The sequence below is a fragment of the Gossypium arboreum genome, chromosome 8 (assembly GCF_025698485.1).
Source record: "Gossypium arboreum isolate Shixiya-1 chromosome 8, ASM2569848v2, whole genome shotgun sequence".
Lineage (NCBI taxonomy): Eukaryota > Viridiplantae > Streptophyta > Magnoliopsida > Malvales > Malvaceae > Gossypium > Gossypium arboreum.
In genome coordinates this window covers 36,232,166-36,247,220 of record NC_069077.1, presented here as the reverse complement: position 1 = coordinate 36,247,220, position 15,055 = coordinate 36,232,166, and positions in this window count along the sequence as shown.

Sequence of the window (15,055 nt, the reverse complement as noted above, 5' to 3'; positions counted from 1 at the left end):
CCGGTGATATGTATTCGGGTCTTCGAGCCTAGCAGGCTTTGTGCCGGTGATATGTATTCGGGCCTTCGAGCCTAGCAGGCTTTGTGCCGGTGATATGTATTCGGGTCTTCGTGCTTAGCAGGCTTAATGCCGGTGATTCGAGCAAGGTTTAAGTGTTCATTACCGTATGAATTCAAAGTTAAATGAAAGAATACGTTTAAAGTGTACATATATGATGTTTTATAGACTTGGTTAAGTTTGTTTTCAATGTGTAATAACGAATGAATAAGAGCACTATGTGTGTGAATGATTAGAGGCACTGTGTGTGTGCGAATTCCTTTAACCGAGCACTACGAGTGCGAGATCGGTCAGTGGGCACTAAGTGTGTGAAGTGGAATTCATGTAAGACCTCGTCTGGGACGAAGGCATTGATTTGAGATAGTGTGTAAGACCATGTCTGGGACATGGCATCGGCTCGATATGTGCTTAATATGTGTTTGAAACGCATTTGTGAATTAAATTAAGTGATTATTGCTTATGAAATCAAGAAAATGAGATATATGTGCCTACTTGTAGAAATGTTTATGTATTTGTTTTAAGATAAGAAAATGATTTTATAGATCGATGCGAAATCAATAATGAATTACAATTGCTATCGATGAGTTAATGTTTATATGGACATGATGTAATAAGAGGACATTATCCTAACCTAGTCGCTAGTAAGATTTTCAGGATGAAAATCCCTAAAGAGGGGAGAGTTGTGACATCCCTAATTTGACTCTAGTCGGAAGTGGTTTCAAGACCCCAAAACCGAGTCACACAAGAAATTGATTGTTAAATTTCATGTCTATATTATGTTACAATTTGTGTGTGAAATTTTGATGCTTTGATTTTGTCAATTGAATGCGAATTTAATCAAAAAGGGCTTATGTGAGAAACATTGAAAATGTGTTGGTTAATTTTTAAAATGGCCAAATTGTTGCATGGATTAAATATGGGGACTTGCATGTCAAAGTCCCCATTTTTCATGATAGTGGCCGCCATGTTGATGTTTATGACAATATATATGTATTATTTACTAGTTTTAAGGCAACTAAATGGTTTTATAATTTTATAATATTATTGAATGAAGAAATAAGTGAGAATTTGGGTGAAGAAAAAAAAAAAGCTTCATCTTTGTTATTCATGACCGAATTGTAAGAGAGGAAAGGGGGAGCTCCATTCGGTCACTTTAGGCTTGAATCAAGGTAAGACTTCTAATCAATTCTTAAAATTCTTGTTAATTTTAAGTTAGCTACCAAGCTCTTTATTCAACCCATATTAAAATTTTGATTTTTGGAAAGGATTTGAGCATTCGACCATGGGAGAAATTGAAGAGGATAGATTGTTGTTCTCATGTTTTAATGAAGTTTGAGTTAGTTAATACTTAGTTGTTAGTAATTATATTTACTTGAACAAATGCTTGGTATTTAAATGTTAAAATGTAAGCTATTGCCGTTTGGGTTATAGAAGTGAATGAATTAGAGGTTTGGCATTGTATATGAATTTTAAGGGTATAATTTGAATAATGTGAGTAGGGTTATGCATAGGTTTCGCTTTGATAATATTGTGTAAAGTGATAAGTAGAAATACTATGATGACAAAAGTTTAATAACATTTGGCTAAGGACTATAAGTGTTAGTTAATTCGGTATAAAAGTATGGGTGTTAATTACTTCGTATTTAAAGTTGTGGAGAGTAGGTAATGGTCAATTAAAGTGATGAAGGTTAAATTTTGAAGTTTGGTTAAATTGGACATTCGGCATTACGTATGACATTGGATAAGAGTGTAGGAAAGTTTAAGCTTGAATGGTTAGGGCTAAATGGGGCATATAATGATCTTAAATGGATTGTATGCATATGAGAGTGTAAGTATTCGTGTGTACAGCATTGAAGATAAATGGAAATTGGTATTGTGGTAAATGTTGATAAGATGACAAATGAAATTAGCTATATGTTTTGGAACTATGCTGTAATTTGAAAATAAAAGTATATAATATTAAGGCATGTATTATACATATATGCATGTGTGTATGCGGTTGTGCATAATTAGGAGTAAATGGTTAAATGATGATAGTCATATATAGGTACGAACATATATATATATGCCTTATGTATGTACCATGTACACACGAGGACATTCGGCGATATGATTAGATTCATGTATAAGAAGCATGATAAATTAAGTGACTCTTTGCTTGTGAATGTGAATTAGATATAAATTAAATAAGCATGAAATTGAGTCATGGCATGTTTTATTAAATATGATACATATTGAAATGTATTGTTTTAGATATAGATTAAATGATAAGTTATTTCCAAATGTGATTGTTGAGTGAATAATATTAGTTAAGTACTTAAGCAAATCTATTGTTTTACTTAAGCTTAAGAGCAAAGAGGATCAAAGTCGGATAGGAGAAAAGAGAAAGTAAACGAATAGCCGTGGATATCTAGTCGTCGACCACTTCCGAGGTAAGTTTTAAGCGATTAAACGTTGAGTAAATTCAACCATAATAGGACATAATGAGTTGATTTAATAAGATATGATGTGGCCATGATATGTCTTAAACTCAAATGGTAAGTTCATATGTGTTTGGACTTGGAAATTTAAGAGCAAATTGTAATAATTTGCTTGGACAGCAGCAGTAATGTGATTTTAGAAAATCACTATAAATTGTTGGTGTGGAATTATAGGCTGAATAATATATGTAATCAAATCTTAGTTGGTCTAGTTTCGTATAAAAGAGACCGTGGAAGCAAAGAAATTTCCTATAAAGAGATATTTAAAGTTGTGTGGGATAGGGTCAGAATGACTCCGAAATCCCCTATTTTGTTTTAAGAAAATCACTATTATTTGTACAAAAATGGTTACAAGATAAAATTTATATGCTTAGACTCCTTAATGAGTCTAGTTTCAAATGAAATCAAATAGAACATACTTTGAATTCTGTACAATGAGAATTTTGATTCGTAGTGAAGACTGGTCAGGTTAGTCAAACAGTGAAATAGGGGAAACTTTAAGAAAAATCTGGTATTGATTGGCCAAACCTAAAATTCTGAAAATTTTATGGATGGAAGATATACGAGTCTATATTCAGGGAAAATTAACGGCAAGTGATTTGGAGCCTTGTAGCTCCGGTTATAAATAATTTAGTGACCATTGGTTAGGAAAACAGCTTGTAGTGAATATGTGATTTTTGTTGTAAACATGGATAAAACTTGTTTTAGTTGCTCATAAGCTATTGATTAAACCCATACTTGAATTCTAATTCGTGATATTGTAAAATGATATATGAGTGTTAGATGGATCTTTGATATTAAAATTTGTGAAATTGTAAGTTTATGAGTATTCGAATATGAAATGATAGTATGGCGTGAAATTGAATTATTCATTGGAAAAGTGATTGATGTAGATTCAACCAAGCCCAAGTATGTACATGATAGTATATGTGGTATGTGAAGCATATTTGAATAATTGTGATGTGAATACATGAAAAATTTATGTTTTGGTTTAAGATTTTACGCGATGAATGTGAATGTGTATATATGTGATAAGGCCTAATGGCCGATGTGATGAATGTGAAGGTGTATATATGTGATAAGGCCGAATGGCCAATGTGATGAATGTGAAAGTGTGTATATATGTGATAAGGCCTAATGGCCGATGTGATGAATGTGAAAGTGTATATATATGTGATAAGGCCTAATGGCGATGTGATGAATGTGAAGGTGTATATATGTGATAAGGCCGAATGGCCAATGTGATGAATGTGAAGGTGTATATATGTGATAATGAGTGGCCAACGTGATGGATGTGAAAGTGTATAAATGTGATAAGTCCCGAAGGGCATTTATGTCAAGACTATATCCGGTTAAAACCCCGCAGGCCTTATGCGAGAATATTATCTTGATTAACGTCCATAGGCTTCGTGCTTGTACTATATTCGAGCTTTAAAGACCCGACGGCTAAATGCTAGGATTCAAGTAAGACTTTGATATTGAGTATCTGCAATAAGTTACCATCAAATAAGTGTTATGTATTTAAGATGTTCAAAAGGTATTACTTACTCATCGGTGGAGTGATTTCGAGGTGAATTATCAGTATCGAAGAGGTAAGTAAATGTGATTAATATTATGACTCCAAATATGTGAATGATCTAATTGGTAATGGTATGCCTGTATAATGAAGTATGTGATGAAATGTTCTTATGTATTAGAGCATATTCTGCCCAAAAGCCTTATGATTTGAGTATGGGTTGGGCTAAATGTACCAGTACAAGGTAAGAATTATGTTTTTCACATTTACGTATATGTGATAACGAATATGTTTGTTTCTTTATGTGCCTACTGTAATTCAAGATTTGTCATGTTGAAATACTTAAAAATAAGGGTGTGATTATGAATAAGTGGAAAGGAACATGGAAAGTTGAAAATTGACGAAGAATGTGCTTTGGAAATATTCACCATCTAGGTCACTATTATTCAAGGTATATATATATATATATATATATATAAGATGACCAAGTAATTAGTCTATTGATATTATGGTTCGAGATGAAGCTCTAGATTAACTTCATCGAGCAGTTGAAATGAATGACCAATGATAGTGAATGAGAACACTTTGTTTTGCTTAAAACTTACTAAGCTCGCAAAAGCTTACTCTGTTCAATCATGTTTTGGTTATAGGTTGTGGATTCTGACTACCAGCTCGGGGATCATCAGCACTTCGTCACACTATCTACCATTGCGGCAACTATGTAATTAGACTTAGCTTATGGCATGTATAGGATAGACAATACAGTAGAATGATATTATGACTATTGTATATAAGCCATACGAAAATGGCATCTGTTGGACGTTTACTTATAGAAGTTTAGATTTTATCCCTGGCTGTGTTTAGTACTTATCTAAATGAATGTTCGTTATTTCAAAAAAAAAAACAACATTAAAGAAGGGAGTTTAAAATTTTATTCTTCCGATCTTATTCCTAATTTCTGGTAACGCCTCATCCTATTCTGGCGACGGTTACAGGATAGGGGTGTTACACCTTCAACATGGGATATATTGCCGATGCCATGTCCTAGACATGGTCTTACACTGGCTCTCATATACGCGTGCTAATGCATGTCCCAGACATGTCTTACACTAGCACAACTCTTAGCCGAAGCGTGTCCCAGACACGTCTTACACTGGCTATCCCTGTCAAGGCTGATGCATGTCTCAGACATGTCTTACACTGGCACTCATGTCTGTGTCGATGCCATGTCCCAGATATGGTCTTACATTGGCTATCATAGTATGGCTGACGCATGTCCCAAACATGTCTTACACTAGCCCTTGTTTGGATACCGATGTCATGTCCCAGACATGGTCTTACACATGCTCTCATAATGTGGCCAAAGCATGTCCCAGACATGTCTTTCACTGGCGTAAAAATCGCCCAATGCGTTGACACGAATATCCAGTTCGTATTCTAATGTTTCAATGGGATATCTCTATTATCTCAAATATTACTAGACATTCTCAATTCATAATTTGACAACTCACACAATATCAATTCAATAGCGATATGAATACAAGTATTAACATTGTTGTTGAATCATTTACATACAACTTACCTCAGTTACCAAAAAGTAATTGGCTATTCGGTTTAGTCGATTTGCTTGGCCTTCCCCCGATCTAGGTTCGGATTTGGTAATTCTTTATCTATAATAGCAATATACTCTCATTTAGTCACTAATTACAATTAGGAAATTATAAATTCACATCTTTGGTAAAATGACCATTTTGCCCCAAGACTTTGACAAAATGACCATTTTGCCCCTAAACTTTGACAAAATGACCATTTTGCCCCTATGCTCGAAAATTGATTTTTTTATCAAATTTCTTTGTATCTTAGGCCTAACTAAACTATTATTACTCTTATAGCAACTTCAAATTCTCACTATTTTACATGCTTACTAACTATTTTACAACTTATGCAAAATAGTCCCTTTAGGAGTTTTCTATGAAAACTCCTTCACCAAAGTTGTTCATGACACAACTAGGACTCATATTCTTCCATAAAAACTCAATAAACATCACAAATACATCCATGGTAAAACCCTAAACTCTTGACCATTTTGCAAGATATCACCCTCATTTGAAAACTCATACTTCAAGGATCTCAAAAATGCAAAAAATCATCAACAAAGGGTGTAGGAATCACTTACTTGTGAGGGCTTTAAGTTGCTGAAAGTTTTCAGCCTTCAAAACTCCATTTTTGCTGATATTTTCGGTGGAGAAAAGAGATAGAGAAGAAAGAAATGATAGCTAGGCTTTTAGGCATTATTTTATCACTAAATCATGACATCATCCACCTAACCCTTTTACCATTTGCTTAAAATCATTCACATGGCTGGCCAACACTAATCAAAAAGGGTGAAATTTCCCTTTAAAAGCCCTCAATTTAAATTCTTTAGCTATTTAACTCATTTAGGTACTAAAATGAAACTTTTTCCTTTTATGCGATTTAGTCCTTTTTTGAAATTAGGCTAGAAAACATTAAAATTAACTCACCAAATTTTTCATGCACTGATAAAATCATACTATAACATTATAAAAATAATAAAATAATTTTTTTCTGACTTCAGATTTGTGGTCCCGAGACCACTGTTCCGACTAGTCCTTAAATCGGGCTGTTACAGGATTGACATATGACTGCTATGTGCCTCGTGAAGAATTTTACCAATAAGCTCATCATCTCTAGGTACACAAACCCTATCCTGAAACATCAAACAACCATCGAAACCAATTTGAAAGTCTGATTTAACACCAGACTCACATTGAGCTCTCTTGGTTTGCAAATTACTGTCACCTTTCTGAGCTGCACAAATCTATTAGAGAAACATCGGTCTAGCTCTCAACCCCGCTAACAATAAACCATCATCAGACACAGTCAACTATGTATTCATAGCTCTCAAAGAAAATAAGGATTTACCGGAAGATAGTCAATCACTAACTAATAATCTTTTATCAACTCTAACCACCTCTATTTCCGTATATTCAAATCTTTTTAAGTCATCAAGTACTTTAGACTTGTAACACCCCTAACTCGTATCCGACACCTGAATAGGGTTACGAGGTATTACCGGACAATTCATCTCATTCACATAAATTTATACATTCGTAATTAAAATCCCTTCACAATGTCCCTAATAAGGCTCTACGAGACCTTAAAACATGTTTAAGAATGGTTCGGGACTAAGCTAATCACATATAAAAAAATTTAAAACATTTAGAAAAGTTTTACATTCATAGGTCACACGCCCGTGTAAGCAGGCCCTATGCCTCACACGGCTACCGGACACGCCGGTGTCCTAAACCATGTGAAAATAGAGCATATAAACTGACTTGCACCACACAGCCGGAGACAGGCTTGTGTGCCTTGGCCATGGGAAAACTAGAGAGGTTCCTGACTTGGGTCACACCGCCAGCCACATGCTAGTATGCCTAGGCCATGCCTGAGACTGACTTAAATTTGTAAGGCTACCCTAGAGGACACACTGCCGTGTAACATAGTCGTTTGTCGCACACGACTAAGACACACGCCCGTGCCACTGCCCGTGTGGACAAAAATAGGCCATTTGCAAAGCCAATTTGCCACCCGAATCTCATGCTCACATTGCAACCAATTTGAAATCATTTTCATACACTTATAGGCAACCTAAAACATAGCAAATTCACACACATATTATACCATCTATTTTCAACCATTTTAACTACTCAATTCCAAATTCAAAATATACCAAATCATTATGCCAAATTCATCACAAGCTTGCATAAATTCCATATTCACTAATTCACCATAATGTCATCTATTTCATATCACAAAACACATTGTATCATCATCTCAACCAAATCAACTCATAAAGCATTATATACATCACACATAACACTTACAAAACACATAATTTAAGCCAACTTAAATGGATATACATACCATATTTACAAGCCAAATCTCATGGCTAATATCATGACTCAAAACATACTAAAATAACATTAGCCTATACATGCCATATACCATATATACAAAGCTTCAAAAGTACCAACAAGATGATCGATAGTATGATGATGTTTCTTGATAATCCCCGAATCCAAACTCGCTTCGGTGATCTATAAAACATAGACAAATATCACACAGTAAGCTTCATAGCCTAGTAAGTCCATACCAAATATACTCAACAATTCATATAATACAAAACATCATTTAATAAACACGTATTACTTTTTATATCGTCATTCAATTCTAATCCACCACCATTTAACATGTATATACAAATTCATCAAGCTTCATACACATAGTATCAACTACTACATAGGTATCGTACATACCTGACCTTTCCCGTATTTATATATTTTATTCTCACCTATTTCTTCAATACATTAATTTGTTCGGATGTCTTTCAATGCTCTAAGAATTCGCACAGTTAGTACATCAGTGATTAGCCGAAGCTATAATGATATCACACACTTAGTGCCATCACATTAAACCAAAGCATATAAACTGACTTGCACCACAGGGCCGAAGACACGCTCGTGTGCCTTGGCCATGGGAAAACTAGAGAGGTTTCTGACTTGGGTCACACCGCCAGCCACATGCCGGTATGCCTAGGCCATGCTTGAGACTGACTTAAATTTGTAAGGCTACCCTAGAGGACACACTGCAATATAACATAGCCCTTTTTCGCACACGACTGAGACACACGTCCGTGCCTCTGCCCGTGTGGACAAAAATAGGCCATTTGCAAAGCCAATTTGCCACCCGAATCTCATGCTCACATTGCAACCAATTTGAAATCATTTTCATACACTTATAGGCAGCCTAAAACATAGCAAATTCATACACATATTATACCATCTATTATCAACCATTTTAACTACTCAATTCCACATTCAAAATATACCAAATCATTATGCCAAAATCATCACAAGCTTGCATAAATACCATTTTCACTAATTCACCATAATGTCATCTATTTCATATCACAAAACACACCGTATCATCATCTCAACCAAATCAACTCATAAAGCATTATATACATCACACATAACACTTACAAAACACATAATTTAAGACAACTTAAATGGATATACATACCATATTTACAAGCCAAATCTCATGGCTAATACCATGACTCAAAACATACTAAAATAACACTAGCCTATACATGCCATATACCATATATACAAAGCTTCAAAAGTACCAACAAGATGATCGATAGTATGATGATGTTTCTTGATAATCCCCGAATCCAAACTAGCTTCGGTGATCTATAAAACATAGACAAATATCACACAGTAAGCTTCATAGCTTAGTAAGTCCATACCAAATATACTCAACAATTCATATAATACAAAACATCAATTAATAAACACTTATTACTTTTTATATCATCATTCAATTCTAATCCACCACCATTTAACATGTATATACAAATTCATCAAGCTTCATACACATAGTATCAACTATTACATAGGTATCGTACATACCTGACCTTTCCCGTATTTATATATTTCATTCTCACCTCTTTCTTTAATACATTAATTTGTTCGGATGTCTTTCAGTGCTCTAAGAATCCGTACAGTTAGTACATCAGTGATTAGCCGAAGCTATAATGATCTCACACACTTAGTGCATCACATTAAACCAAAGCATATAAACTGACTTGCACCACAAGGCCGGAGACATGCTCGTGTGCCTTGGCCATGGGAAAACTAGAGAGGTTTCTGACTTGGGTCACACCGCCAGCCACATGCCGGTATGCCTAAGCCATGCTTGAGACTGACTTAAATTTGTAAGGCTACCCTAGAGGACACACTGCAATGTGACATAGCCCTTGTCGCAGACACGATCGAGACACATGCCTGTGCCTGCCTCTGCGTGTGGACAAAAATAGGCCATTTGCAAAGCCAATTTGCCACCCGAATCTCATGCTCACATTGCAACCAATTTGAAATCATTTTCATACACTTATAGGCAGCCTAAAACATAGCAAATTCACACATATATTATACCATCTATTATCAACCATTTTAACTACTCAATTCCACATTCAAAATATACCAAATCATTATGCCAAAATCATCACCAGCTTGCATAAATTCCATATTCACTAATTCACCATAATGTCATCTATTTCATATCACAAAACACACCGTATCATCATCTCAACCAAATCAACTCATAAAGCATTATATACATCACACATAACACTTACAAAACACATAATTTAAGCCAACTTAAATGGATATACATACCATATTTACAAGCCAAATCTCATGGCTAATATCATGACTCAAAACATACTAAAATAACACTAGCCTATACATGCCATATACCATATATACAAAGCTTCAAAAGTACCAACAAGATGATCGATAGTGTGATGATGTTTCTTGATAATCCCCGAATCCAAACTAGCTTCGGTGATCTATAAAACATAGACAAATATCACACAGTAAGCTTTATAGCTTAGTAAGTCCATACCAAATATACTCAACAATTCATATAATACAAAACATCAATTAATAAACACTTATTACTTTTTATATCATCATTCAATTCTAATCCACCACCATTTAACATGTATATACAAATTCATCAAGCTTCATACACATAGTCTCAACTACTACATAGGTATCGTACATACCTGACCTTTCCCGTATTTATATATTTCATTCTCACCTCTTTCTTCAATACATTAATTTGTTCGGATGTCCTTCAATGCTCTAAGAATTCGCACAGTTAGTACATCAGTGATTAGCCGAAGCTATAATGATCTCACACACTTAGTGCATCACATTAAACCAAAGCATATAAACTGACTTGCACCACAAGGCCGGAGACATGCTCGTGTGCCTTGGCCATGGGAAAACTAGAGAGGTTTCTGACTTGGGTCACACCGCCAGCCACATGCCGGTATGCCTAAGCCATGCTTGAGACTGACTTAAATTTGTAAGGCTACCCTAGAGGACACACTGCATGTGACATAGCCGTTTGTCGCACACGACTGAGACACATGCCCGTGCCTCTGCCTGTGTGGACAAAAATAGGCCATTTGCAAAGCCAATTTGCCACCCGAATCTCATGCTCACATTGCAACCAATTTGAAATCATTTTCATACACTTATAGGCAGCCTAAAACATAGCAAATTCACACATATATTATACCATCTATTATCAACCATTTTAACTACTCAATTCCACATTCAAAATATACCAAATCATTATGCCAAAATCATCACCAGCTTGCATAAATTCCATATTCACTAATTCACCATAATGTCATCTATTTCATATCACAAAACATACCGTATCATCATCTCAACCAAATCAACTCATAAAGCATTATATAAATCACACATAACACTTACAAAACACATAATTTAAGCCAACTTAAATGGATATACATACCATATTTACAAGCCAAATCTCATGGCTAATATCATGACTCAAAACATACTAAAATAACACTAGCCTATACATGCCATATACCATATATACAAAGCTTCAAAAGTACCAACAAGATGATCGATAGTGTGATGATGTTTCTTGATAATCCCCGAATCCAAACTAGCTTCGGTGATCTATAAAACATAGACAAATATCACACAGTAAGCTTTATAGCTTAGTAAGTCCATACCAAATATACTCAACAATTCATATAATACAAAACATCAATTAATAAACACTTATTACTTTTTATATCGTCATTCAATTCTAATCCACCACCATTTAACATGTATATACAAATTCATCAAGCTTCATACACATAGTCTCAACTACTACATAGGTATCGTACATACCTGACCTTTCCCGTATTTATATATTTCATTCTCACCTCTTTCTTCAATACATTAATTTGTTCGGATGTCCTTCAATGCTCTAAGAATTCGCACAGTTAGTACATCAGTGATTAGCCGAAGCTATAATGATCTCACACACTTAGTGCATCACATTAAACCAAAGCATATAAACTGACTTGCACCGCAGGGCCGGAGACACGCTCGTGTGCCTTGGCCATGGGAAAACTAGAGAGGTTTCTGACTTGGGTCACACTGCCAGCCACATGCCGGTATGCCTAGGCCATGCTTGAGATTGACTTAAATTTGTAACGCTACCCTAGAGGACACACTGCTGTGTGACATAGCCGTTTGTCGCACACGACTGAGACACACGCCTGTGCCTCTGCCCGTGTGGACAAAAATAGGCCATTTGCAAAGCCAATTTGCCACCCGAATTTCGTGCTCACATTGCAACCAATTTGAAATCATTTTCATACACTTATAGGCAGCCGAAAACATAGCAAATTCACACACCTATTATACCATCTATTATCAACCATTTTAACTACTCAATTCCACATTCAAAATATACCAAATCATTATGCCAAAATCATCACCAGCTTGCATAAATTCCATATTCACTAATTCACCATAATGTCATCTATTTCATATCACAAAACATACCGTATCATCATCTCAACCAAATCAACTCATAAAGCATTATATAAATCACACATAACACTTACAAAACACATAATTTAAGCCAACTTAAATGGATATACATACCATATTTACAAGCCAAATCTCATGGCTAATATCATGACTCAAAACATACTAAAATAACACTAGCCTATACATGCCATATACCATATATACAAAGCTTCAAAAGTACCAACAAGATGATCGATAGTGTGATGATGTTTCTTGATAATCCCCGAATCCAAACTAGCTTCGGTGATCTATAAAACATAGACAAATATCACACAGTAAGCTTCATAGCTTAGTAAGTCCATACCAAATATACTCAGCAATTCATATAATACAAAACATCAATTAATAAACACTTCTTACTTTTTATATCGTCATTCAATTCTAATCCACCACCATTTAACATGTATATACAAACTCATCAAGCTTCATACACATAGTATCAACTACTACATAGGTATCGTACATACCTGACCTTTCCCGTATTTATATTTTTCATTCTCACCTCTTTCTTCAATACATTAATTTGTTCAGATGTTTTCAATGCTCTAAGAATTCGCACAGTTAGTACATCAATGATTAGCCGAAGCTATAACGATCTCACACACTTAGTGCCATCACATTAAACTGAATCTATCTCGGTATCACACACTTAGTGCCTCATTTAGCTGAAGCTATTCCAATTCGCATACTAAGTGTTATTTATAGTCGAAGCAATTTTGAAACGCACACTAAGTGCCAAACATAGTCGATTTATCATCGTAGGAAATTGTAATCACATATATACAATTTATGCATTATTAAAGCATTAAAAACATAATTGTAACTTCATTTATCACGTACGAACTTACCTTGTACTCGGAATTGACGAATCGAATCAATTACTCGATAACCTTCGACTTTCCTCGATCTAAATCTGAATTCTTTCTTTCTTGATCTATATGTATTAAAAATTAACCCATTTAATCACCAATTCCTTCAATTTAATCCACAAACACATATTTTGGCATTTTTGCATTTTTGCCCCTAAAGTTACACATTTATTCAATTTAGTCTCTATTTCACAAAAGCACAATTTACACAAAATTTAATTTCACCCAAGCCTAGCCGAATTTATTAGTGACCCCTAAAAGCCTAAAAATTTCATTTATTTCAAAATTTAGCCCCTCAGTTTACACTTTTCTCAAGTTAATCCCTAATTTTCATTTTTACTCAAAATCACTTTATAAAACATGTATATCAAGCACCAAGCTTTCATTTTTCATCATGAAACATCATAAAACACATGAATTCATCAGTGGAAACTTTCAAAATCACTAACAAACTCAAAAATTAAGGTACGGGCTAGCTAGTAGTCAAAGCAACAATCACAAAAACATAAAAATCATCAAAAACCGAGCTAAAACGGGCTTACATGCTTAAACATAAATGGTTGAACCATCGAAAGCTTTCAAAAACCTATTTCTTTCTTACAATTGGTTGAGGAAGATGACCATTAAAATGAATTTTTTTTTTGTTTTGTTTTATTATCATTTATTAACCATTTTACAAATTTACTCTTAATTAAATCATTTAAAAACAACTTAATTGATGCCCATTTATGTCCATTCCCACTATCCAATGTCTAATTACAACATAAGGACTTCACATTTAATAAGCTATAGCAAATAGACACCTTTATCATATAGAATGTAACTTTTGCATTTTACGCGATTTAGTCATTTTATCAAATTGAACTGTTAAACAATAAAATTAGCTCACCAAATTTTCACACATACATAATCACATACTATAAACACATAAAATAATATTAAAATAATTTTTTGACAACGGATTTGTGTTCCCAAAACCACTGTTCGATTTAGCTAAAATCGGGCTATTACAAGACTTTTGTGATCGGTGAATACCCGACACTTCTCACCATACAAGTGATGTCTCCAAATATTTAATGCAAACACAATGGCAGCTAGCTCTAGATCATGTGTCAGATAATTTTTCTCGGATGGTTTCAATCGCCTCGAAGCATAGGCTATTACTTTGCCTTCTTGCATAAGCAATGTAACAGTCCAATTTTAGCTAAATCGAAATAGTGGTTTTAGAACCACAAATCTGAGTTTGTAAAATTATTTTAGTATTATTTTTGGTGTCTACAACATGTGATTATATATGTGTGAAAGTTTCGTGAAATAATTTTATCGTTTAAGTGGTTAATTTGAGAAAAGGACTTAATCGCGTTAAATGCAAAAGTAACATGCTATAAGTTAAAAGTGCTTAATTGCTATGGGACATTAAATGAAAAGTCCTTATGTTGATATTATACGATTGATAATGGAAATGGACATAAATGGGCAAATATTTGATGATTCAATGGTTTAATAACCAAGGTTAAAATAGTAAATTGGTTATTAATGTACAATAATTAACACAGAAGCCATATCATCTTTATTTCTTCATCCTAATCGAATTTAAGAAGAAAAATAAAGCTTTCATGCTCCCTTAGGGTT